At 48.1% G+C, this 25,562-nt stretch overlaps 1 protein-coding gene across 1 annotated transcript in view; it reads left to right on the top strand.

Moving 5' to 3' along the window:
- Nucleotides 1–25,562, top strand: part of grm2a (glutamate receptor, metabotropic 2a) — a 360,044-nt gene that overhangs the window by 196,056 nt on the left and 138,426 nt on the right. The window contains exon 2 of the mRNA XM_068051381.1: nucleotides 2,828–2,943. The gene's annotated coding sequence lies outside the window, so the exon portion shown is untranslated. The remainder of the gene's footprint in view (nucleotides 1–2,827; nucleotides 2,944–25,562) is intronic.

Consider the following 25,562-nt stretch of genomic DNA (forward strand, 5'->3'; position numbering starts at 1 on the left):
GCTGTGCATGGTGCTTGAGTTAGGGAAACAGAGATGTGTGCATGTGTGACGGTATAAATGTATAAATGATGTACGTGAATATTGATTCAATTTAACGCTAGCTGACTAAATAAATAGAATGTTTTAAAATTTCTGGGTCAATAACCAGAAGACACAGATTTAAGATCATTGACAAAAGAATCAGTGGGGAGATGAGGAGAAATGTTTTTTGCATAGTGAGTTGTTGTGATCTGGAATGTGCAGCCTGACAGGGAGGTGGAAGCAGATTCAATAGTAACTTCCAAAGGGGAATTAGAGAAATACTTGAAGTGGAGAAATCTACAGAACTATGGGCCTGTCCTAATATCTCTTTATGTGGCTCGATATCATTTTTTTCCCATAACATTCTAGTGAAGTACCTTGGACGTTTTAGGATGTTGACTACAAAATACAAACTGTTGTTGTTGTCAGAATGCCCCTGGTGCTATAAAAGGTGCTATAAAAATGCAAGCCCTTTGTTTCTTTTAGTCTGGAATATGATCAAGATACTTCGCTACTAAGATGGAGCTGTGTTTAGCCTGGCTTGTCCCTTTACAGCATTTGCTCACACTCTCGTGCTGTGAGGATATGGTCTATATATAGGCAAACCCAGGTAATTACAGCAGCTAGTAAACTCCTTGGGTCAGTGAGAGTGCATTTGCATGTGTGTGTGAATTTCTGGCTCCTGTTCATTATAACCCAATATGAAAAGATTGTCTTTCTTTCTCTCAGTTAACAGGTTTCTTCGTATTTGTAACAAAATGCGATTCCTGCAGTGCAAGGCTAGACTTTCAGATACACTAGAAATGTGAGGTGGGAATTTCTAGTTCCTGCTGCAAATGTAGCAAGGCAGGATTTCCACCTGCTTCCATGGATTGCCCTGTCATGCCGCTTATCCCACTGTGATCAGCCTCATTTAACTAATTTGGCTGGGCTTCCAGTGGGATTCCTTCTTCTTCATCCTCCAGTAGCAACACGACAGACCAGGAACTCACTGACATTTATAATGTCTGGATTTACAATACTGTTACTGATTGGGAATGTGTTGCATGTTTTCTTCTCATCATTGATGCAGTGGAACATAGGAACAGGAGGAGGGCATTCAGCCCCTCAAGCGTGTTCTGCCATTTAATTAGATCGTGTTTCATCAGTATCTCAACTCCATTTAACTAACTTTGATCCATAGCCATTGATACTTTTACCTCATAACATTTGTCAGTCTCAGTGTTGAAAATTTCAATTCATTGCCAGCATCCTCAGCCTTTTGGACAGAGAGTTCCAGGTTTCCATTAACCTTCATGTGAAGACAGTGCTTCCTGATTTCGCTCCTGTACAGCTTAGCTCTAATTTTAAGAAAGTGTCCCTTTGTTCTGGAACCCAACAGTGAAGGAACAGCGATAAACAGGTGGGGTTCCTTTGCCGTTCCTTCACTGTCGCTAGGTCAAAAACCTGGAACTCCCTTCCAAACAGCACTGTGGGTGTACCTACTGCATATGGATTGCAGCTCACCACCACCTTCTCAGGTGCAATTACGCATGGGCAAGAAATGCTGTCCTTGTCAGCAATGCTCACATCCCATGAAATAATTTTTAAAATTGCCCTATTTAATCCTTTAACACTTTAAACATCTCAGTTCAATCATTGTTCAAGATGCAGTGCATCTTGTAGATGGTACACAGTGCTGCCACTGTACGTCAGTGGTGAAGGCAGTGAATGTTGTAGGTGGTGGATGGGGTGCTGATCAAGGGGGTTGCTTTGTCCTGCATGGATAAATTATTGGAAAGCAAAACATTTCATGGCTGTGGGGAGAGAGCAGAGGAATGGGACTAATTCGATAGCATGTTCAAAGAGCTAGCACAGACTGTATGGGCCAAATGACCTCCTTCGGTGCTATAAGAGTCTGATTCTATGAGACATTGCAAGAAAGGATCCCCTAACACACTAAACTGTGCTATCATTCTGTTGAATCTGCATTACATTCCCCTTAAAGGCCAATGAAGCTCAGGCATTGCATTCACTGCTCTGGTAATCTTCAGAACCTAGGCTTTTCATTGGCTGTAAAACCAGTCTTCAGAACTGTAACAAACATTGAAAATAATTCATAGTAAAACGCATGACAGTCAGTCTAAAGGGAGTTTTACAGTGCATCCATATTTTTTTTCATTTATTTCTTTTTTTCAATTAGGCAGTAGCATACCCCATGCTGTACCTGCCCTGGGAGTGTTTGATGGGGACATTGTAAAGGGAGATTTACTCTGTATCTAACCCCTTTTTTTTTGTATCTAACCCTGTGCTGTACCTGCCCTGGGAGGGTTTGATGTTGACCCTGAGTGCTTGTATTGTGAAGTATTCCATTTCCCAGCACTAACATCCTTCTGCTTTATGAAGCACAAGCAAACAACGTCAGATTACAACCTACAGTTATGAACATAGAAAAAAAGTGTTAGGTTTGAAATGTATTTCATATCTTTGTAATTAAAAATGCCAATGGTGTTAATGAGACCTTTTGCAGCCAAGAACTAGAATATTCTTTTAGGATAAAAGGGACATTAAAACTGCTGTTGGCACCTTGGTGATTTTCTAATTATGTGGCTGAAGCAGATTGTTACAATTTTGGAGTCTCAACCTGTACCCCACAGGGCTGATATCAGTGGGCAGGAATCTAATCTGCAAACACACAAGGGTGGGAGATTTGGAGAGTGGGCAGGTGCTCAGTGACTTTCTCACACTGGCTGGGATGAGGCTGTGTTTTGTACACTTTCCCGCAGATCCCATTGTGACTGACTCTCATATGTGTTTCATTTAAAAGCTGACACCGGTCCCCTTACTGTCACAGAAGCATTCTACCAACCGGACCAAGGTCACTGTCAATGTAATCTCCTGACTCGGCTGCTGCACATACCTCAGCACTCTCGCTAACGTACGGTAAGTGTTGGGGACATTTTACAATCATCATGTGATTCATTTTATACAGTGGACAAAATTTGATCATCGATATCCAATTTTTTCACAACTGATTTGGTGTTGGACCATTCTAAGGATCTCCACCTGGTCGTCTGTGATTTCTGTCTCAGTTGTCCACAGCATTTTGCCAGATTGATGCCAGGTTTTTGCTAGTGATGTATAAAAGCACTTTAGGCCAATGTGTATTTTCAAGTTGACCTTTTGGATGTCTTCTTTCCAGGCTGAAAAGCCCAGGTATGTCTTGGCTTTCCTGACACTGGGATCAGCCTCGTGGTTCCTCTCTGCACCGTCTCCAATTCTTGAAAGTCTCTCCTGTGTCTTGGGACTGAGCACAGTCCTTAAGGTGCATCCTGACAAGAGCTCTGTATCTGTTTGCATGTGCGTGTATGAGCCCCCTCCCCCTGCTTTTCACACTGTGTTAGGGGATCCTTACTCGCAATGTCTCATAGAATCAGACTCCAGAAGGAGGTCATTTGGCCCATCCAGTCTGTGCCAGCTCTTCGAACAAGCTATTGAATTAGTCCCATTCCTCTGCTCTCTCCCCATTGCCACAAAAAGTATTGCTTTCCAAGAACTTATCTATCCAGGACACAGCAGTCCGCTTGATTGACACCTCACCACCGTCTTCAACATTCACTGCCTTCACCACTGACGCACAGTGGCAGCAGTGTGTACCATCTACAAGATGCACTGCAGCAACTCACCAAGGCTCCTTTGACAGCACCTTCCAAACCCACGACCTCTACCAACTATAAGGACAAGGGCAGCAGATGCATGGGAACACCAGCACCTGCGAGTTCCCCTCCAAGTCGCACACCATCCTGACTTGGAACTATATCGTTGTTCCTTCACTGTCGCTGGGTCAAAATCCTGGAACTCCCTTCCTATATATAAAGACAGATAGCAAAAGAAACGAAAAAGAGTGGCTAAAGTAAACGTTGGTCCTTTAGAGGATGAGAAGGGGAATTTAGTTATGGGATATGATGAAATAGCCGAGGCATTGAACAGGTATTTTGTATCGGTCTTCACAGTGGAGGACATTAATAACATGCCAGTAATTGACAAAGAGACGAACATAGGTGAGGACTTGGAAACAATCATTATTACGGAAGAGGTCGTGTTGGGCAAGCTAATGGAGCTAAGGATTGATAAGTCTCCTGGCCCTGATGGAATGCATCCCAGGGTACTAAAAGAGATGGCGGGAGAAATAGCAGGTGCACTGGCGGTAATTTTCCAAAATTCACTGGACTCTGGGGTAGTCCCAGCAGATTGGAAAACAGCAGATGTGACGCCACTGTTTAAAAAGGGAGGTAGACAAAAGATGGGGAATTATAGACCGGTTAGCTTAACCTCTGTGGTGGGGAAGATGCTTGAGTCTATTATCAAGGAAGAAATAGCAGGGCATCTCGATAGAAATTGTCCCGTTGGGCAGACGCAGCATGGGTTCATGAAGGGCAGGTCATGCTTGACAAATCTTTTGGAATTCTATGATGACATTACGAGCAAGGTGGACAATGGGGACCCAGTGGATGTGGTGTACCTAGGTTTCCAAAAGGCCTTTGACAAGGTGCCGCACAAGAGGCTGCTGCATAAGATAAGGATGCATGGCGTTAGGGGTAAAGTATTAGCATGGATAGAGGATTGGTTGACTAACAGGAAGCAGAGAGTCGGGATAAATGAGTGCTATTCTGGTTGGCAATCTGTCACTAGTGGTGTGCCTCAGGGATCGGTGTTGGGACCGCAATTATTTACAATTTATATAGATGATTTGGAGTTGGGAACCACGTGTAGGATGTCAAAGTTTGCAGATGACACTAAGATGAGTGGCAGAGCAATGTGTGCAGATGACTGTGAAACTTTGCAGAGGAACATAGATACATTGAGTGAGTGGGCAAAGGTCTGGCAGATGGAATACAATGTTAATAAATGTGAAGTCATTCATTTCGGTAGGAGTAACAGTAAAAAGGATTATTACTTGAATGGTAAAAAGTTACAGCATGCTGCTATGCAGAGGGACCTGGGTGTCCTTGTGCATGAATCGCAGAAGGTTGGTCTGCAGGTACAGCAAGTAATTAGGAAGGCAAATGGAATTTTGTCCTTCATTGCTAAAGGGATTGAGTTTAAAAGCAGAGAGGTTATGTTGCAACTGTATAAGGTACTGATGAGGCTGCACCTGGAGTACTGTGTGCAGTTTTGGTCTCCTTACTTGAGAAAAGATGTACTGGCACTGGAGAGGGTGCAGAGAAGGTTCACTAGGTTGATTCCGGAGTTGAGAGGGTTGGCTTATGAGGAGAGACTGAGTAGACTGGGATTATATTCATTGGAATTCAGAAGAATGAGGGGGGATCTTACAGAAACATATAAAATTATGAAGGGAATAGATAAGATACAAATAGAGAGGATGTTTCCACTGGCAGGTGAAGCTAGGACAAGAGGGCATAGCCTCAAGATTAGGGGGAACAGATTTAGGACTGAATTAAGAAGGAACTTCTTCACCCACAGGGTTGTTAATGTATGGAATTGCTTGCCCAGTGAAGTAGTTGACACTTCTTCAGTAAACGTTTTTAAAGCTAAGGTAGATTTCTTTTTGAACAATAAAGGAATTAAGGGATACGGTGAGAGCGCGGGTAAGTGGATCTGAGTCCACGAAAAGATCAGCCATGATCTTATTGAATGGTGGAGCAGGCTCGAGGGGCCGGACGGCCTACTCCTGCTGCTAGTTCTTATGATCTTATGATCTAACAGCACTGTGGGTATACCTACCCCACATGGACTGCAGCAGTTCAAGAAGGCAGCTCACCACAACCTTCTCAAGAGCAATTACGGATGGGCAATAAATGCTGGCCTAGCCAGCGATGCCCACATCCCATGAACGATGAAAAAATATTTATCCAATTCCCTTTTAACAGTCATTATTGAATCTGTTTCCACCATCCCTTCAGGCAGTGCATTCCCGATCACAACAGCTCATGTGTAAAAAAGTTCTCTCACCAATTACCTTAAATTGGTATTGTCTCCCAGTTTTTCCCTATCTCCTCTATTAAAAGACAGTTCAGAATTTTGAACTCCACATTAACTTTCCCCTTAACCTTCTCTGCTGTAAGGAGAGCAATCCCAGCTTCTCTAGTCTGTCCACATAAATGAAGTCCCTCATCCCTGGCACAATTTTAAGTAAATCTCCTCTGCACCCTCTCTAAGGCCTTGACATCCTTCCTAAAGAGTTGTGCCCAGAATTGAACACAATATTCCAACAGGGGCCGAACCAGTATTTTACAAAGGTTTAGCATAACTTCCTTGCTTTTGCACTCTGCCTCTATTAATAATGCCATGAATCCCGAATGTGCTTTTAACAGCTTTATCAACTTGTTCTGCCACCTTCAAAGATTTGTGTACATACACCCTCATGTCTCTCTTTTCCTACACCCCCTTTAAAATTGCAATGTTTTGTTTCTATTGCCTCTGCTCATTCTTGCTCCCATCATGTCTTCCTCAAATTTTGCACATGGTCTCACAGTTCCCTGCTGCCCCTGGTGATGAGTGTGAAAGCGTTTATTGAGTTGCAGTAGCTGTGACTGGGGTGATCACTGCCTCGGGGGCAGGTGCCCCCTTGTGTCTCAGGCTGACCAGCACTACAGCATTGGGCTAAGCAGAGCACCAGAATGCCAGAATTTCAGCAATTCCTACATACTGTACCATTTCAAACAATGCAAATGCCACCAAGTCACTTGTCACTGGCTAATGATAGCGCAGTGGTGTGAAGGTGCCAATTAAAGCATCGTTTACTCAGCTGCAGTCACCCAGATTAATAGTTTTAAAAAGGGAAAATAGGTAGAAAGAACAGTATTCAACACATGGGACCTCAATTCCAGTGCAGCAATGGAGAAATACTTGCACATGTATTATATCAGCTGTGATTTAAGACCCACCCCAGAGACTTGAATGCAAAAATCCACGCTGATATAATACAGTATTGAGGGAGTGTTGCACTGCTGGAGGTGCCATCTTTCAGAGGAGATTTTAAACAAAGGCCCTTTCTGCCCTCTCAGGTGAATGTACAAGACCGTACATTGGCACTTTTTCAAGGAAGAGCAGGGATGTTCTCCCCCTCATGAATAGAAAGCTTCTGTTTGGGGTTCAAAACTAGCCCAGGACTCAGGTGGTGTCTGGTGCACTTTGTATTGGATTAGCTGATCACCGGCCCATGTGTCACTCAGGGTCTTGAGACTGAGTCTCTGTACCCCAGAGACATATGGTTAACAATGTGCATAGAATGGTCTATCACCCCAAGCACCGACAGTCCCATCTTGGTTACCGAGAGTCAAACTCAATCCCCAGCATTAGGAGCATGGCTGGAAAGACTTTGGACCACTAAAGAATACCAAATTGATCTGAGGGCCTACACCTCTGGAGTACAGACTATAGGCAGTAACCAGATTGTCATTTAATCTACAATTGTACATTTCCCTCTGGGTTATCAGAGCAGGCTTTAGGAAACAAATGATGGATGTGTCACAAACTGAATGTGCCTTGCAAGGAGAGAGGCTTTGCTAGATTAGATTATGAGTAGCAAAATAGATAAGACAGATGAGCAAAATGTGTGTGAATAGTTACCATAATTTCATATGGTTTAAAGTCCAAATAGAAAGGGAAATGGGTGGGTCCCTAGAAATTATATTTTACTAAAAATGTCCTGTTTATCCTACTTTCTTCTTTCTGTCTGTTACCCAGTCCTCTATCCATGCTAATATATTACCCCCAAACCCATGAGCCCTAATCTTGTGTAATAATCTTTCATGTGGCAACTTATTTGAATGCCTTTTGGAAATCCTAATATTCGACATCCACTGGTTTCCCTTTATCTACCCTGCTAGTTACATCCTCAAAAACCTCTAATAAATTTGCCAAACATGATTTCTCTTTCATAAAACAACATTGACTTTGCTTAATCATATTATGATTTTCTAAATACCTTGTTAACACGTCCTTAAAAATGAATTCCAGCATTTTTCTGACTATTGATATCAGGTTAACTGGTCTGTAGTTTTCTCTCTTCCTCCTGTCTTGAATAGCATGGTTACATTCGCTACCTTCCATCCATTAGGACTTTTCTAGAATTTAGAGAATTTTGGAAAATCATAACCAGTACACTGACTGGGGTGAGTTTAGTGAGGCTGTTTGCAGTGAGAATCAAGTTTTGGGGGAGTGGGGGGGGGACTCAGAGAATAGTGGTGGACACGTCCGCTCAGAAACCCAACGTCATAACGTTGGTTCTGGATTTAGTCAGCGCTGGGAAAGCTCCAAGGTGGCATCACAGGCCCGACGTGACAGGACTGCAATTTAAATTGCTGAACAGATAGTTATACTATATTAGCATGTAAATGAAAGTGATTCAATGGGAGGGCTTGGAATTAAGTGGATGACCGGTGGCCCTCACGTGCCTTCGGATTCCCAGCCATTGAAAGGTGGCAACACCGTGGTAAAGCGAGAGTACCATGACGGCAAGGCAGCCATGAACATCACTGGATAGGGAAAGAAGGTGTAGAGGAGGCCATTATCAGCCTACAGTGCTGTACGCTCTGCATGGGTAAGTGTGTTGCTGGGTGGCAGCAACGATGGGCGTGGTCTTGGGTGGCGGTACCAGGTGGCCATACTGCTGGGTGAGCCGCACGGGTGGCCATACTGCTGGGTGATCTCTATGGGTGGCCATACTATCGGGTGAGCTGGTTGCTTTTCAGCAAGGGTGGGCACTGAGGGCCATTAGCGCAAAGCCGAAACAAGTAGTAAAGGCAAAGGTGCTAAGGCAACTTTGTCTCTGCAAGGAAAGCACTCTGGAGGCCTACTGATCACTCGGCATGGCTCTCACACACCCAGTCCTCGTTGTGTGATGTGACGCCTCCGATAGAGGCAGGGCCAGAAGGCAGCTGTATCTGCCTACAAAGCTCCACAACAGGAGCAACAGCAGTCAGCCATGCCAACAAGGCCCCGCCTGCATCAGAGAGTGTACTGGATTCGAGTCAGTCTGTCGCTTCCTTTCTATTTGGGTTCTGTGCATAATGCCCATCTCAACCATGCAGTCTGGCACATCTGACACGCTCACCAAAGGAGGGCTGTGCCTACACAAGCAGCTCAATAAGCAAGAAGGGTGAAGTCAGCATCTCACAATTAAGGCATGAAAGATTAAGCATGTGCCACAATGAATGTTAACATCAATTGCGGATAAACTTTGAGAGACAAAACGAATAGCAAACATCAAACACCTGTGAAACCCCAAGTATGTCTAGGTGGTCATCTTTATACATTGTCAAGTGCTTCTATGTGATGTGACCCCTAGGCTAGCAGCTGGATTGGAGGTAGGTTGTTGATCAGGCTGTCCCTTGGCCTGTGATGACTTTGGCGGCCGTCCTCTGACTGCCTGAGGCCTAGAGGGTCCTGGCTGCCTGAGGGTTTCCTGCACAAGTGCAGGACTCTCCTCAGGTGTTGCTGTTACTGGAGCTGGGCTCACTGGCAGAGGGACTGAGGAGCCTGTGTCCACACTCAGAGCGCCCTGAGGGGAGCCCCCAGCTGTGGAAGTCAGCTTCTCCTCCCCCCTTTCAAGGCTCACTTGAGTCTCCCTGCTGACCATAGAGGATGAGGACCTGGAGAAGGTCTTGTCCTTCTCTCACCTTGCCACTGCTGCAGTGAGCTCATGGCCAAGGTGATGGTTGTAGGTCTACACGCATTTGTAGAATCTGGCTCTCCATGAGGGTCACCAACCTTTTGATGGAGGTAGCCATGTGCTCACACGCCTGAGACATGGCAGCAGTCCTGGCATAGATGGACTCCTCCATCGGCCGTTCATGGCTGCGCATGACCTCTCTTAACTCACTCTGCAACTCCATCATGCCCTGTGCTGTCGATACCAGATGCTCGTCATCAGCTTGGGGCTCAGCATAAGCCTGGCCACCCTCAGTCCTTTGACTGTCCGAGGCCTCAGCTGTGTCAGCCTCCGTCAGCTGCTCGGGCATGTGCAGCGCTCTCACCAGCTTGTTACCCTGATTCTAAAGCCAAGCATAAACCCATTGAGGTGAAAGTATCTGAGCTGGTGAATGGTACAGGACAGTCATGTGATGCTACATTCTCTGACTGCTCCTCCTCCTCCTCAGAGGTTGACGGTTGTCTCCCTTCTGCTGGAGTCTCCTGCGAATGGTAACCACATGAGAGAAGACATACATGTGTGTGTTAGGCAATGCAGATCTTGTCATGCCAACCATGCATGATGTGGATCTCCAGATGTGTGTTGGATGTCAATTGAAGACAATCCTCACTCTCTTGTGCAGAGACTCAAGTCTCACCATCCGCTACTGAGCTGCCGCCCTGAGTCCCCGCTAACTCCAGTGCCTTCTCCTCAGCTGTTGAGAGAGGCCGGATGTCTGAAATTCCTCCATCAGTCCTTCAGGTCTCCCTGTTGTTATTAGCCCCTGCTTGTCCTGCAAGTGGAAAGAGGGACATAGTAAGTCTATACGGAGCAAGAGAACAGCCCTGCTGGTGGCTTGTCCCTTACTAGTTGTTTCCTATATGGCCTATCCCCATGTCAGCTCTCAGGGGAGGTAATGGGGGTGAGCTGTGAAAGAAGGTGGCTTGTGGCCAAGAGGCTGCCATGCTGCCAGCAGCTTTGTGGTGCCTCCCTTCCCATGTCATGCTGTCACATGCAAGCCCCAAAGAGGAGAGAGGTGTGGAGCACTCACCTTGGCAGAATGGAGGAGGTTGTTGACTCTCTTCCTGCACTGAACCCGTGTTTGGGGGGTGACCCCATGGCTGCTGACCTCTGCGATTTCCACCCGGGCTTGCTTGGACAGGCGTGAGGACCTCTTCTTGCCATCACTGGCGAAGAGGACCTCCCTCCTTTCCCTTGCAGCCTGGAGGAGAATCTCCAGGAAGGGATTACTAAACTGTGGGGCCACTTGCCTCTGCAGTACTGCGGCTTCCTTCTCCAGGGTTGGAAGCGGGTGCGTGGTCCAGGAGTCACTACCACACTGGGTGCAGAAACGATCATGGATGAGGTCCTGCAGGTTGAGTTTAGGGAGTTAGGAATGAGATTAGCAAGGAGGACCTCAAAGGTAGTAATCTCCGGATTACTCCCAAGGCCACGTGCCAGCGAGTATAGAAATAGGAGAATACACCCGATGAATGCGAAGCAGGAGAGATGGTGCAGGAGGGGGGGTGCTTCAGATTTCTGGGGCATTGGGACCGGTTCTGGGGAAAGTGAGACTTGTACGAGCCAACGGTCTACACCTGAACAGGACCGGGACAAATATCCCTGCAGGAAGGTTTGCTAGTGCTGTTGGGGATGGTTTAAACTAGATTGGAAGGGGGATGGGAACCTGAGGGCAGTCTCAGATAGGACAATATCAGGGCAGGGGACGGGAGGTAGAAAATTAGCATGTGATCCTGAAAGACAGAAGAAGCAAAGGTTAAAAAGTGTGCAGCACAGGAATTTGGCGGTCTTAAAGGATATTTATTTAAATGCAGGAGGATAGCAAATAAAGCCGATGAGCTGAGGGCACAGATAGACACATGGCAACACGATATTGTTGCTATAACGGAAACTTGGCTTCAAGAAGGGCAAGAATGGCAGCTCAACATCCCTGGATATAGAGTTTTCAGGCGGGATACAGAGCGGCATTATTAGTTAAGGAATCAATAACAGCTTTGAGGAGGGATGATATGCTAAATGAATCATCAAACGAGGCCATATGGTGGAGCTCAAAAATAAAAAGGGGCAGCCACACTACTAGGAGTGTACTATAGACCCCCAAATAGTGAGAGGGAGATAGAAAAACAAATATGTAGGCAAATTTCTGAGTGCAAAAACTATAAGGCAATAATAGTTGGGGATTTCAACTGCCCTAATATCAACTGGGATACAAGCAGTGTGAAGGGCACAGAGGGGACAAAATTCTTGAACTGCATTCAAGAGAACTTTTTTAGCCAGCATGTAACAAGTCTAACAAAAGGGGGCACAATCCTAGATGTAGTCTTCGGTAATGAAGCTGGGCAAGTGGATGAAGTAACAGTGGGTGACCATTTTGGAGATAGTGACCATAATGCAGTTAGTTTTAGCATAAGCATGGAAAAGGACAAAGATAAAACAGGAGTAAAATTTCTAAATTGGGGGAAGGTAAATTTTACGAAACTGAGAGGTGATCTGGCGAAAGTGGACTGGATACAGCTACTTGAAGGAAAATCAGTGCCAAACCAGTGGGAGGCATTGAAAAGTGAGATACTACAGACACAGTGTTGGCATTAAAGGCCAGCTCGGGTCTGCATATGAAACCCGACCCGAGCCCAACAGAACCACATCCGACCCCGAGCCCAACCCGGCCCAAGTCCTTTCATTTTCTCCTGCACCCGACCCGACCCGACCAGACCATCAGTTAACCTACCTTCCATTTTTCATTTTGTTGCTTACCTGCACAAGCTTAAAATAACTGCAACAAAACCACCTTTTATGTCCAAAAAGTATATTAACATTGGAACCACTTACCGGAGATGGTGATAGAACATGTCTGACCCGGCCCGAATCGACACGAGCCCGAATGCCGGACCCGGAAGTGTGACCCGACCCGACCCGACCCGAACCCGACACATGTCGTCGGGTCCCTTCAGGTTCGGGTTGGGTAGCCGGCCTTTAGTAGGCATGTCCCCACAAGATGAAGGGTGGTACTGCCAAATCTAGAGCCCCCTGGTTATCTAGAAGCTTACAGGGTAAGTTAAAGCAGAAAAAAAAAAGCTTCTGATGATCACAAAAAACATAATACTTTAGAAAGCCTAGAGGAGTATCAGAAGTGTGGGCTGAAGTAAAAATGGGAATTAGAAAAGCCAAGAGAGGACATGGAAAATTACTGGCAGGTAAAATCAATGAAAACCCGAAGATGTTTTATCAGTACATTAAGAGCAAGAGGATAACTAAGGAAAGGGTAGGGCCTATCAGAGATGTACAAGGGAATTTATGCATGGATGCAGAAGATGTGGGCAGGGTTCTTAATGAGTTTTTAGTCTCTATCTTCACAAAGGAGTGGTTGATGCAGACATTGTAGTAAATGAGGAGGTGTGTGAAAAATTAGATATGATACGCATAATGAGAAAGGAAGTACTAGAGGGTCTGATATCCTTGAAAATGTGTAAATCGCCAGGGCCGGATGGATTGCATCCCAGGTTGTTAAAGGAAGTCAGGGAGGAAATAACGGATGCACAGAAGATCATCTTCAAATTCTCATGAGATACAGGCGAGGTACCAGATGATTGGAGGTCTGTGAAAGTTATACCATTGTTTAAAAAGGGTGCGAGAGATAGGCTAAATAATTATAGGCTGGTCAGTCTGACCTCTGTGTTGGAAAATTGTTAGAATTAATTCTGAGCAACAGGATAAACTGCCACTTAGAAAGTGACAGATTAATCAGGGACAGTCAGCATGGATTTGTTAAGGGAAGTTCATGTCTTACTAACTTGATTGAGCTTGTTGAGGAAGTAACAAGGAGGATTGATGAGGGAAGTGCAGTGGAAGTGGTCTACATGGATTTTAGTAAGGCATAAGGTCCCACATGGCAGACTGGTCAGTAAAATGAAAGCCCATGTGATACAGAGAAATGCGGCAGGTTGGATCCAGAATTTGCTCAGTGACAGGAAACAAAGGGTAGTAGTCGACGGATGTTTTTGTGAATGGAAAGCGGTTTCCAGTGGAGTTCCACAGGGCTCAGTGTTGGGTCCCTTGCTGTTTGTGGTATATATTAATGATTTGGACTTAAATGTGGGAGGAATGATTGGGAAATTTGCTGATGACACAAAAATTGGCCATGTAGTTGATAGTGAAGAGGATAGCTGTAGACTCCAGAAAGATATCAATGGTTTGGTTGAGTGGGCGGAAAAGTGGCAAATAGAATTCAATCCAGATAAGTGTGAGGTAATGCATTTGGGGAGGACAAATAAAGCGAGAGAATGCACAATAAACGGGAGGATATTGAGAGTGGTAGAAGAAGTGAGAGACCTTGGAGTGCATGTCCACAGGTCCCTGAAGGTGGCAGGACAGGTAGGTAGAATGGTGAAGAAGGCATATGGAATGCTTTCCTTTATTGGCCGAGGTATAGAATTCAAAAGCAGGGATGGAATGCTGGAGCTGTATAAAACACTGGTTAGGCCACAGTTGGAGTATTGAATACAGTTCTGGTCACCACATTACAGGAAGGACATAATTGCTCTGAGAGAGTACAGAGGAGATTTACAAGAATGTTGCCAGGGCTTGAAAGTTGCAGCTTTGAGGAAAGATTGGATAGGCCAGGGTTGTTTTCCCTAGAACAGAAGAGGCTGAGGGGTGACTTAATAGAGGTGTACAAAATTATGAGGGGCCTAGATAGAGTAGACAGGAAGGACCTGTTTCCCCTAGTGGAGAGGTCAATTACCAGGGGGCACAGATTTAAGGTGATTGGTAGAAGGATTAGAGAGGACACAAGGAAAAACTTTTTCACCCAGAGGGTGGTAGGTGTCTGGAATTCACTGCCTGGATTGGTGGTGGAGGCAGAAACCCTCAATTCTTTTAAAAGGTGCCTGGACATGTACCTGAAGTGCTGTAACCTGCAAGGCAATGGACCAGGTGCTAGAAGGTGGGATTGCCAGCATGGACACAATGGGCTGAATAACCTCCTTCTGTGCCATAATTTTTCTATGGTTCTACAATCAGCAAACAGTAAATGACTCAAAGGCAGCAATAAAAGCAGTGCTCCGGAGTCATCTGACACCGAAATCAGACCCTCAAAGCCCGCCCCATAGGGTAATTGGCCGAGTCCCACACCCCCACTATGGTAATGAACCAGGACCCACACCTCCACTATGGTAATGAACCAGGACCCACACCTCCACTATGGTAATGAACCGGAGCCCACACCCCCACTATGGTAATGAACCAGGACCCACACCTCCACTATGGTAATGAACCAGGACCCACACCTCCACTATGGTAATGAACCAGGACCCACACCTCCACTATGGTAATGAACCGGGACCCACACCTCCACTATGGTAATGAACCGGAGCCCACACCTCCACTATGGTAATGAGCCGGGACCCACACCCCCACTATGGTAATGAACCGGAGCCCACACCTCCACTATGGTAATGAACCGGAGCCCACACCCCCACTATGGTAATGAACCGGAGCCCACACCCCCACTATGGTAATGAACCGGAGCCCACACCTCCACTATGGTAATGAACCGGAGCCCACACCCCCACTATGGTAATGAACCGGAGCCCACACCCCCACTATGGTAATGAACCGGGACCCACACCTCCACTATGGTAATGAACCAGGACCCACACCTCCACTATGGTAATGAGCCGGGACCCACACCTCCACTATGGTAATGAACCGGAGCCCACACCCCCACTATGGTAATGAACCGGAGCCCACACCTCCACTATGGTAATGAACCGGAGCCCACACCCCCACTATGGTAATGAACCGGAGCCCACACCCCCACTATGGTAATGAACCGGGGCCCACACCTCCACTATGGGAATGAGCCGGGACCCACACCCCCACTATGGTAATGAACCGGAGCCCACACCTCCACTATGGTAATGAACCGGAGCCAACACCCCCACTATGGTAATGAACCAGGACCCACACCTCCACTATGGTAATGAACCGGAGCCCACACCCCCACTATGGTAATGAACCGGGGCCCACACCCCCACTATGGTAATGAACCGGAGCCCACACCTCCACTATGGTAATGAACCGGGGCCCACACCCCCACTATGGTAATGAACCGGAGACAACACCTCCACTATGGTAATGAACCGGAGCCCACACCTCCACTATGGTAATGAACCGGAGCCCACACCTCCACTATGGTAATGAACCGGGGCCCACACCCCCACTATGGTAATGAACCGGAGCCCACACCTCCACTATGGTAATGAACCGGAGCCCACACCTCCACTGTGGTAATGAACCGGAGCCCACACCCCCACTATGGTAATGAGCCGGGACCCACACCTCCACTATGGTAATGAGCCGGGACCCACACCCCCACTATGGTAATGAACCAGGACCCACACCTCCACTATGGTAATGAACCGGGGCCCACACCCCCACTATGGTAATGAACCGGAGCCCACACCCCCACTATGGTAATGAGCCGGGGCCCACACCCCCACTATGGTAATGAACCGGAGCCCACACCTCCACTATGGTAATGAACCGGAGCCCACACCCCCACTATGGTAATGAGCCGGGGCCCACACCCCCACTATGGTAATGAACCGGAGCCCACACCTCCACTATGGTAATGAACCGGAGCCCACACCTCCACTATGGTAATGAACCGGAGCCCACACCCCCACTATGGTAATGAGCCGGGGCCCACACCCCCACTATGGTAATGAACCGGAGCCCACACCTCCACTGTGGTAATGAACCGGAGCCCACACCCCCACTATGGTAATGAGCCGGGACCCACACCTCCACTATGGTAATGAGCCGGGACCCACACCCCCACTATGGTAATGAACCAGGACCCACACCTCCACTATGGTAATGAACCGGGGCCCACACCCCCACTATGGTAATGAACCGGAGCCCACACCCCCACTATGGTAATGAGCCGGGGCCCACACCCCCACTATGGTAATGAACCGGAGCCCACACCTCCACTATGGTAATGAACCGGAGCCCACACCCCCACTATGGTAATGAGCCGGGGCCCACACCCCCACTATGGTAATGAACCGGAGCCCACACCTCCACTATGGTAATGAACCGGAGCCCACACCTCCACTATGGTAATGAACCGGAGCCCACACCCCCACTATGGTAATGAGCCGGGGCCCACACCCCCACTATGGTAATGAACCGGAGCCCACACCTCCACTATGGTAATGAACCGGGGACCACACCCCCACTCTGGTAATGAACTGGGGCCCACACCCCCACTATGGTAATGAGCCGGGTCCCACACCTCCACTATGGTAATGAACCGGGGCCCACATCTCCACTATGGTAATGAACCGGGTCCCACACCCCCACTATGGTAATGAGCCGGGTCCCACACCCCCACTATGGTAATGAGCCGGGTCCCACACCCCCACTATGGTAATGAGCCGGGTCCCACACCCCCACTCTGGTAATGAGCCGGGGCCCACACCTCCACTATGGTAATGAACCGGAGCCCACACCCCCACTATGGTAATGAACCGGAGCCCACACCCCCACTATGGTAATGAGCCGGGACCCACACCCCCACTATGGTAATGAACCGGGGCCCACACCCCCACTATGGTAATGAACCGGAGCCCACACCCCCACTATGGTAATGAACCGGAGCCCACACCCCCACTATGGTAATGAGCCGGGACCCACACCTCCACTATGGTAATGAGCCGGGACCCACACCCCCACTATGGTAATGAACCAGGACCCACACCTCCACTATGGTAATGAACCGGGGCCCACACCCCCACTATGGTAATGAACCGGAGCCCACACCCCCACTATGGTAATGAGCCGGGGCCCACACCCCCACTATGGTAATGAACCGGAGCCCACACCTCCACTATGGTAATGAACCGGAGCCCACACCCCCACTATGGTAATGAGCCGGGGCCCACACCCCCACTATGGTAATGAACCGGAGCCCACACCTCCACTATGGTAATGAACCGGAGCCCACACCTCCACTATGGTAATGAACCGGAGCCCACACCCCCACTATGGTAATGAGCCGGGGCCCACACCCCCACTATGGTAATGAACCGGAGCCCACACCTCCACTATGGTAATGAACCGGGGACCACACCCCCACTCTGGTAATGAACTGGGGCCCACACCCCCACTATGGTAATGAGCCGGGTCCCACACCTCCACTATGGTAATGAACCGGGGCCCACATCTCCACTATGGTAATGAACCGGGTCCCACACCCCCACTATGGTAATGAGCCGGGTCCCACACCCCCACTATGGTAATGAGCCGGGTCCCACACCCCCACTATGGTAATGAGCCGGGTCCCACACCCCCACTCTGGTAATGAGCCGGGGCCCACACCTCCACTATGGTAATGAACCGGAGCCCACACCCCCACTATGGTAATGAACCGGAGCCCACACCCCCACTATGGTAATGAGCCGGGACCCACACCCCCACTATGGTAATGAACCGGGGCCCACACCCCCACTATGGTAATGAACCGGAGCCCACACCCCCACTATGGTAATGAACCGGAGCCCACACCCCCACTATGGTAATGAACCGGAGCCCACACCCCCACTATGGTAATGAACCGGAGCCCACACCTCCACTATGGTAATGAACCGGAGCCCACACCTCCACTGTGGTAATGAACCGGAGCCCACACCTCCACTATGGTAATGAACCGGGGCCCACACCCCCACTATGGTAATGAACCGGAGCCCACACCCCCACTATGGTAATGAACCGGAGCCCACACCCCCACTATGGTAATGAACCGGAGCCCACACCCCCACTATGGTAATGAACCAGGACCCACACCTCCACTATGGTAATGAAACGGGGCCCACACCCCCACTATGGTAATGAACCGGAGCCCACACCCCCACTATGGTAATGAGCCGGGGCCCACACCCCCACTATGGTAATGAACCGGAGCCCACACCTCCACTATGGTAATGAACCGGAGCCCACACCTCCACTATGGTAATGAACCGGGGCCCACACCCCCACTATGGTAATGAGCCGGGTCCCACACCTCCAATCTGGTAATGAGCCGGGCCCCACACCCCCACTATGGTAATGAACCGGGGCCCACACCCCCACTATGGTAATGAACCAGGGCCCACATCTCCACTATGGTAATGAACCGGGTCCCACACCCCCACTATGGTAATGAGCCGGGTCCCACACCTCCACTCTGGTAATGAGCCGGGCCCCACACCCCCACTATGGTAATGAACCGGGGCCCACACCCCCACTATGGTAATGAACCAGGGCCCACATCTCCACTCTGGTAATGAGCCGGGCCCCACACCCCCACTATGGTAATGAACCGGGGCCCACACCCCCACTATGGTAATGAACCAGGGCCCACATCTCCACTATGGTAATGAACCGGAGCCCACACCTCCACTCTGGTAATGAACTGGGGCCCACACCCCCACTATGGTAATGAGCCGGGTCCCACACCCCCACTATGGTAATGAGCCGGGTCCCACACCTCCACTCTGGTAATGAGCCGGGTCCCACACCCCCACTATGGTAATGAACCGGGGCCCACACCCCCACTATGGTAATGAACCGGGGCCCACACCCCCACTATGGTAATGAACCGGGGCTCACACCCCCACTATGGTAATGAGCCGGGTCCCACACCTCCACTATGGTAATGAGCCGGGTCCCACACCTCCACTATAGTAATGAGCCGGGTCCCACACCCCCACTATGGTAATGAACCGGGTCCCACACCTCCACTATGGTAATGAACCGGGGCCTACACCTCCACTATGGTAATGAGCTGGGTCCCACACCCCCACTCTGGTAATGAGCCGGGGCCCACACCCCCACTCTGGTAATGAGCTGGGTCCCACACCCCCACTCTGGTAATGAGCCGGGGCCCACACCCCCACTATGGTAATGAGCCGGGTTCCACACCCCCACTATGGTAATGAGCTGGGTTCCACACCCCCACTATGGTAATGAACCGGGTCCCACACCTCCACTATGGTAATGAACCGGGTCCCACACCTCCACTATAGTAATGTGCCAGGGCCCACACCTCCACTATGGTAATGAGCCGGGTCCCACACCTCCTCTATAGTAATGAGCCAGGGCCCACACCTCCACTATGGTAATGAGCCGTGTTCCACACCCCCACTATGGTAATGAGCTGGGTCCCACACCCCCACTATGGTAATGAACCGGGTCCCACACCTCCACTATGGTAATGAGCCGGGTTCCACACCCCCACTATGGTAATGAGCTGGGTCCCACACCCCCACTATGGTAATGAACCGGGTCCCACACCTCCACTATGGTAATGAGCCGGGTCCCACACTCCCACTATGGTAATGAACCGGGTCCCACACCCCCACTATGGTAATGAGCCGGGTTCCACACCCCCACTATGGTAATGAACCGGGTCCCACACCTCCACTATGGTAATGAGCCGGGTTCCACACCCCCACTATGGTAATGAACCGGGTCCCACACCTCCACTATGGTAATGAACCGGGTCCCACACCTCCACTATGGTAATGAGCCGGGTTCCACACCCCCACTATGGTAATGAACCGGGTCCCACACCTCCACTATGGTAATGAGCCGGGTCCCACACCTCCACTATGGTAATAAGCCGGGTCCCACACCTCCACTATGATAATAAGCCGGGTCCCACACCTCCACTATGGTAATAAGCCGGGTCCCACACCTCCACTATGGTAATGAGCCGGGTCCCACACCTCCACTATGGTAATAAGCCGGGTCCCACACCTCCACTATGATAATAAGCCGGGTCCCACACCTCCACTATGGTAATAAGCCGGGTCCCACACCCCCACTATGATAATAAGCCGGGTCCCACACCCCCACTATGGTAATGAGCCGGGTCCCAAACCTCCACTATGGTAATGAACCGGGTCCCACACCCCCACTATGGTCATTGGCTGCCCGCTGTGTGATTGCAGTGGGCCAGCAACGCACATGACAAATGGCGATTCTGCTCAGTTCCGGGTCTGCCACTGGTTAACTAAATTCAACCCATTATCTCTCGAGTCACCTCTTTTAGAATTCTAGGATGTAGGCCATCTGCTCCAGGGAATTTGTGGGCCTTTCACCCTAGTAGCTGCTCTAGTACTTTTTCTCTACTGATATTAATTACTTTGAGTTTTTTGCTCTCATTACCCCCTTGATTTTCCATTATATTTTCATTACAATTGTGCCTTCTACTGTGATACAACATATTTGCTTAACATTTGCCATTTCCTTATCCTCCATTATGATTTCTCCTGTCTCAGCCTCTAAATGACCACTGTTTATCTTTGCTGCTCGCTTCCTTTTTCCTCTTTTGATTTAGCGAGTGTGGATGTAGGTCTGAGGAGAGTGACCAATGTAAAATGTTTTCAAAAAAGGAGACCGCGCTAATCTGGGTAATTCTAGGACAGTTACTTTAGTATTTATGGCAGGGAAAATGTTAAAAAGGAAGACTTGCATTTATATAGCACCTTTCATGACCGCCAGATGTCCCAAAGCGCTTAACAGCCAAAGAAGTGCTTTTGAAGTATACTCACTGTTGTAGTGTAGGAAACACAGCAGCCAATTTTCACACAGCAAGCTCCCACAAACAGCAATGTGATAATGACCAGAGAATCTGCTTTAGTCATGATGATTAAGGGATAAATATTGGCCAGGACACTGACAATAACTCCCCTGCCCTTCTTCCAAATCGTGCCATTGAAGCTTTGACATCCACCTGAGAGGGCTGACGGGGTTAAGGTTTAACATCTCATCGAAAAGATAGCATCTCCAACCGTGCAGCACTCCCTTATTACTGCACTGCAGTGTCAGTCTTGGTTTTTCTTCTCAAGGTATGGCACTTGAAAGCAGAACCATCTGTCTCAGAGACAAGACTGCTACCCACTGAGCCACAGCTAGCACTTGGAATTTCTATCTAAAGATGAACTGTTGTATTTCCCACAGGACTTTTTCCCAATTTCCCATCGTATTGTGAGCAGAAGATTGGCACAAACCATGGAGAAACAGCCATTTATATTGAGTGCGGAGGGTCTTCTGTTGAATTATGATGGGAGATCAGGAGAAAGCCCCATGGAAATTCTAACCCAAAATAATCCAGATGAAAAAATTTAGTAGAAATAAGCAGCACTATTTCAGAATTTCTGAGTGGAAAATTGTGCTGACAACTTGATTGAATTGTTAGAGGAAGTGAAAGATGGTGGATAAGGAAGTGCAGAAGATGTAATGTACAGGGACTTTCTGAAAACCGGTGACGTGCTGCCACATTGTTTTGCACATGTGACTATTGGAGAAGGTTAGTGGGTATGGAATTAGGGGAGAGTATCAGATTGGATTAAAAATTGATTTAAGAGCAGAAACAGAGTAAAGTTAAGACAGTTTCTCACCAGGGGAGGCAGTGGTGTAGTGGTATTGTCACTGGACTAGTAACCCAGAGACCCCAGGGTATTGATCTGTGGATATGGGTTTAAATCACACCACAGCAGATGGTGGAATTTGAATTCAATTAATAAATCTGGAATTAAAAGCTAATCTAGTGGTGACCATGCAACCATTGTCGTAAAAACCCATCCGGTTCACTAATGTCCTTTAAGGAAGGAAATCTGCTGTCCTTACCTGGTCTGGTCTACATGTGACTCCAGACCCACAGCAATGTGGTTGACTCTTAAATGCCCTCTGAAATGGCCTGGCAAGCCACTCAGTTCTGTCAAACTGCAACAAAGTCAATAAGGAATGAAACCAGACAGACCACCCAGGAACGACCTGGGCACCGGCAATGACAATGGCAAACCCAGCCCTGTCGACCCTACAAAGTCCTCCTTACTAACATCTGGAGCTTGTGCCAAAATTGGGAGAGTTGTCCCACAGATTAGTCAAGCAACAGCCTGACATAGTCATACTCACGGAATCATACCTTACAATGTCCCAGGCATCACGATCCATGGGTATGTCCTGGCCTGGCAGCACAGTGGTATACAGTCAGGAGGGAGTTGCCCTGGGAGTCCTTAACATCGACTTCAGACTCCATGAAGTCTCATGGCATCAGGTAAACATTGGCAAGGAAACCTCCTGCTGATTACCACCTACTGCTCCTCATCGGCTGATGAATCCGTACTCCTCCATGTTGAAAGCCACTTGGGGGAAGCCCTGAGGGTGGCAAGGGTGCAGATGTACTCTGGATGGGGGACTTCAATGTCCATCACCAAGAGTAGCTTGGTAGGACCATAGCTGGCTGAGTGCTAAAGGACATAGCTGCTAGACTAGATCTGTGGCAGGGGGTGAGGGAACCAACAATAGGAAAAAACATACTTGGCCTTGTCCTCACCAATTTTCCTGTTGCAGATGCATCTGTCCATATCCATATTGGTAGGAGTGAATACTGCACAGCCCTTGTGGAGACAAAGTCCCGCCTTCACATTGAGGATATCCTCCATCGTGTTGTGTGGCACTACCACTGTGCTAAATGGGATAGATTTCGAACAGATCTAGCAATGCAAAACTGCTCTTGATCATCAGTAAAGTGATGGAAGGTGTCGTCAAGCCATCAAGCGGAACTTGCTTAGCCATAACCTGCTCAGTAACGCACAGTTTGGGTTCAAAAGGGCCACTTAGCTCCTGACCTCATTACAGCCTTAGTTCAAACTTGGACAAAAGAGCTGAACTCATCAGGTGAAAGTGACTGCCCTTGACATCACAAAAGCATTTGACTGAGTATGGCATCAAGAAGTCCCAGCAAAACTAGAGTCAATGGGAATCAAGGGGAAAACTTTCCATTGGTTGGAGTCATAGCTAGCATAAAGGAAGATGGTGGTGGTTGTTGGAAGCCAATCATCTCAGCTCCAGGACATCACTACAGAAGTTCCTCAGGGTAGCGTCCTAGGCCCAACCATCTTCGGCTGCTGCAGTCCATGTAGAAATGGAGCAAGAGCTGGACAATATCCAGGCTTGGGCTGATAAGCAGCAAGTAACATTCAAGCCACACAAGTGTCAGGCAATGACCATCTCAAACAAGAGAGAATCTAACCATCTCACCTTGACATTCAATGGCATTACGATTGCTGAATCCCCCACTATCAACATCCTGGGGGTTACCATTGACCAGAAATTGAACTGGAGTAGCCATATAAATACCATGGCTACAAGAGCAGGTCAGAGGCTGGGAATCCTGTGGTGAGTAACTCACCTCCTGACTCCCCAAAGCCTGTCCACCATCTGCAAGGCACAAGTCAGGAGTGTGATGGAATACTGGAATACTCTCCACTTGCCTGGATGGGTGCAGCTCCAACAATACTCAAGAAGCTTGACACCATCCAGGACAAAGCAGCTCACTCGATTGGCACCCTGTTCACAAACATTCACTCCCTCCACTACCGATGCACAGTGGCAGCAGTGTGTACCATCTACAAGATGCACTAAGGCTCCTTAGACGGCACCTTCCAAACCCATGACCTCTACCACCTAGAAGGACAAGGGCAGCAGATGCATGGGAACACCACCACCTGCAAGTTCCCCTCCAAGCCACACACCATCCTAACTTGGAACTATATCGCCGTTCCTTCACTGCCGGTGGGTGAAAATCCTGGAACTCCCTTCCTAACAGCACTGTGGGTGTACCTACCCCACATGGACTGCAGCGGTTCAAGAAGGTGACTCACCACTGCCTTCTCAAGGGCAATTAGGAATGGGCAATAAATGCTGTCCTAGACAGCGATGCCCACATCCCAGGAAGGAATTTTTAAAAAGTAGATGGTAGTGGGTAGCAGTGCCCCACAGGTTTCTGTTCTAGTACTGCATCTGTTCACTGTGTAAATTAATTATTTGGATATAATTCGAGCGGGACTTGTCTCCAAACTGACAAATGATACTAAAATAGGGGGCTTTGTAAATAATTCTGAGGATGAAGAGAAGCTGCAAGGAGATATTGATGAGATGGTGGAATTGGCAAAAAAAAGTGGCAGATGTCAGTAAATGTGAGATGGTATATTTTGATTAAAGAAAGTAATAATTATACTTTGATTGAATGGAAGTAAGTAGGGTTTCCAATGCTCCAGATGGACCTGGAGCTTTCAGGAATTATAGATTAAATTCCAGGAGCAGCACAGGAGAAAAATCATAAGGGTATTAAAATATGTGAGCTTTTTCCTTTGTACACTTTTGTTTATTAGTTTTAAAAATATCAGAGATGGTGGAAAAAGTGCCGTTTAACTGACATCCAATCGGGTGATGAAAAGTCTATTTGCTTTCCAATTGCCACAGGAAGGTGTGACTCCATGGATATGGAGTGTGGGGGTGGGGCAGCTGGAGGTCATTGGTTATGTGTTGACAGCTCCAGGAATACATCCAAACAGAGTTGGCAACCCCATGTGGAAGGGTAGAAGGATTTGAAAGTTCAGGTACAGAAGATACTAAAAGTAACACCTCAAGTGCATAAAGCCATATAAAAGCAAATGGAAATCTGGGTTTTCTGGAAAGAGGTTCAGAGTATAAAAGTTGAGATGTAATGGTGAATCTATATTAAACCTCAGCAACAACATCATTGGATTACTGAGTACAGGTTTGAACTCCACACTTTAGGAAAGACGTTGAGGTAATAGAGAGGTTACAGCACAGATTCACTAGGATCCTGCCTGATGTGAGGAAATACAAATACAGGGAAAGACTTGGAAAACTGGGGCTGTTTTCCTGAGAGCGGAGGAAATGACAGGGTAATTTAATAGAGGTGCTTAAAATTAGGAGGAAAATTAGGAGGGATAGAAACAGACTGTTTCCAGTGAATGAGGTATCTAGAATAAGGGGATATAGATGTAATGTTGGATTTAGGACA

This window comes from Heterodontus francisci, chromosome 19 (assembly GCF_036365525.1).
Source record: "Heterodontus francisci isolate sHetFra1 chromosome 19, sHetFra1.hap1, whole genome shotgun sequence".
NCBI classification, from domain to species: domain Eukaryota; kingdom Metazoa; phylum Chordata; class Chondrichthyes; order Heterodontiformes; family Heterodontidae; genus Heterodontus; species Heterodontus francisci.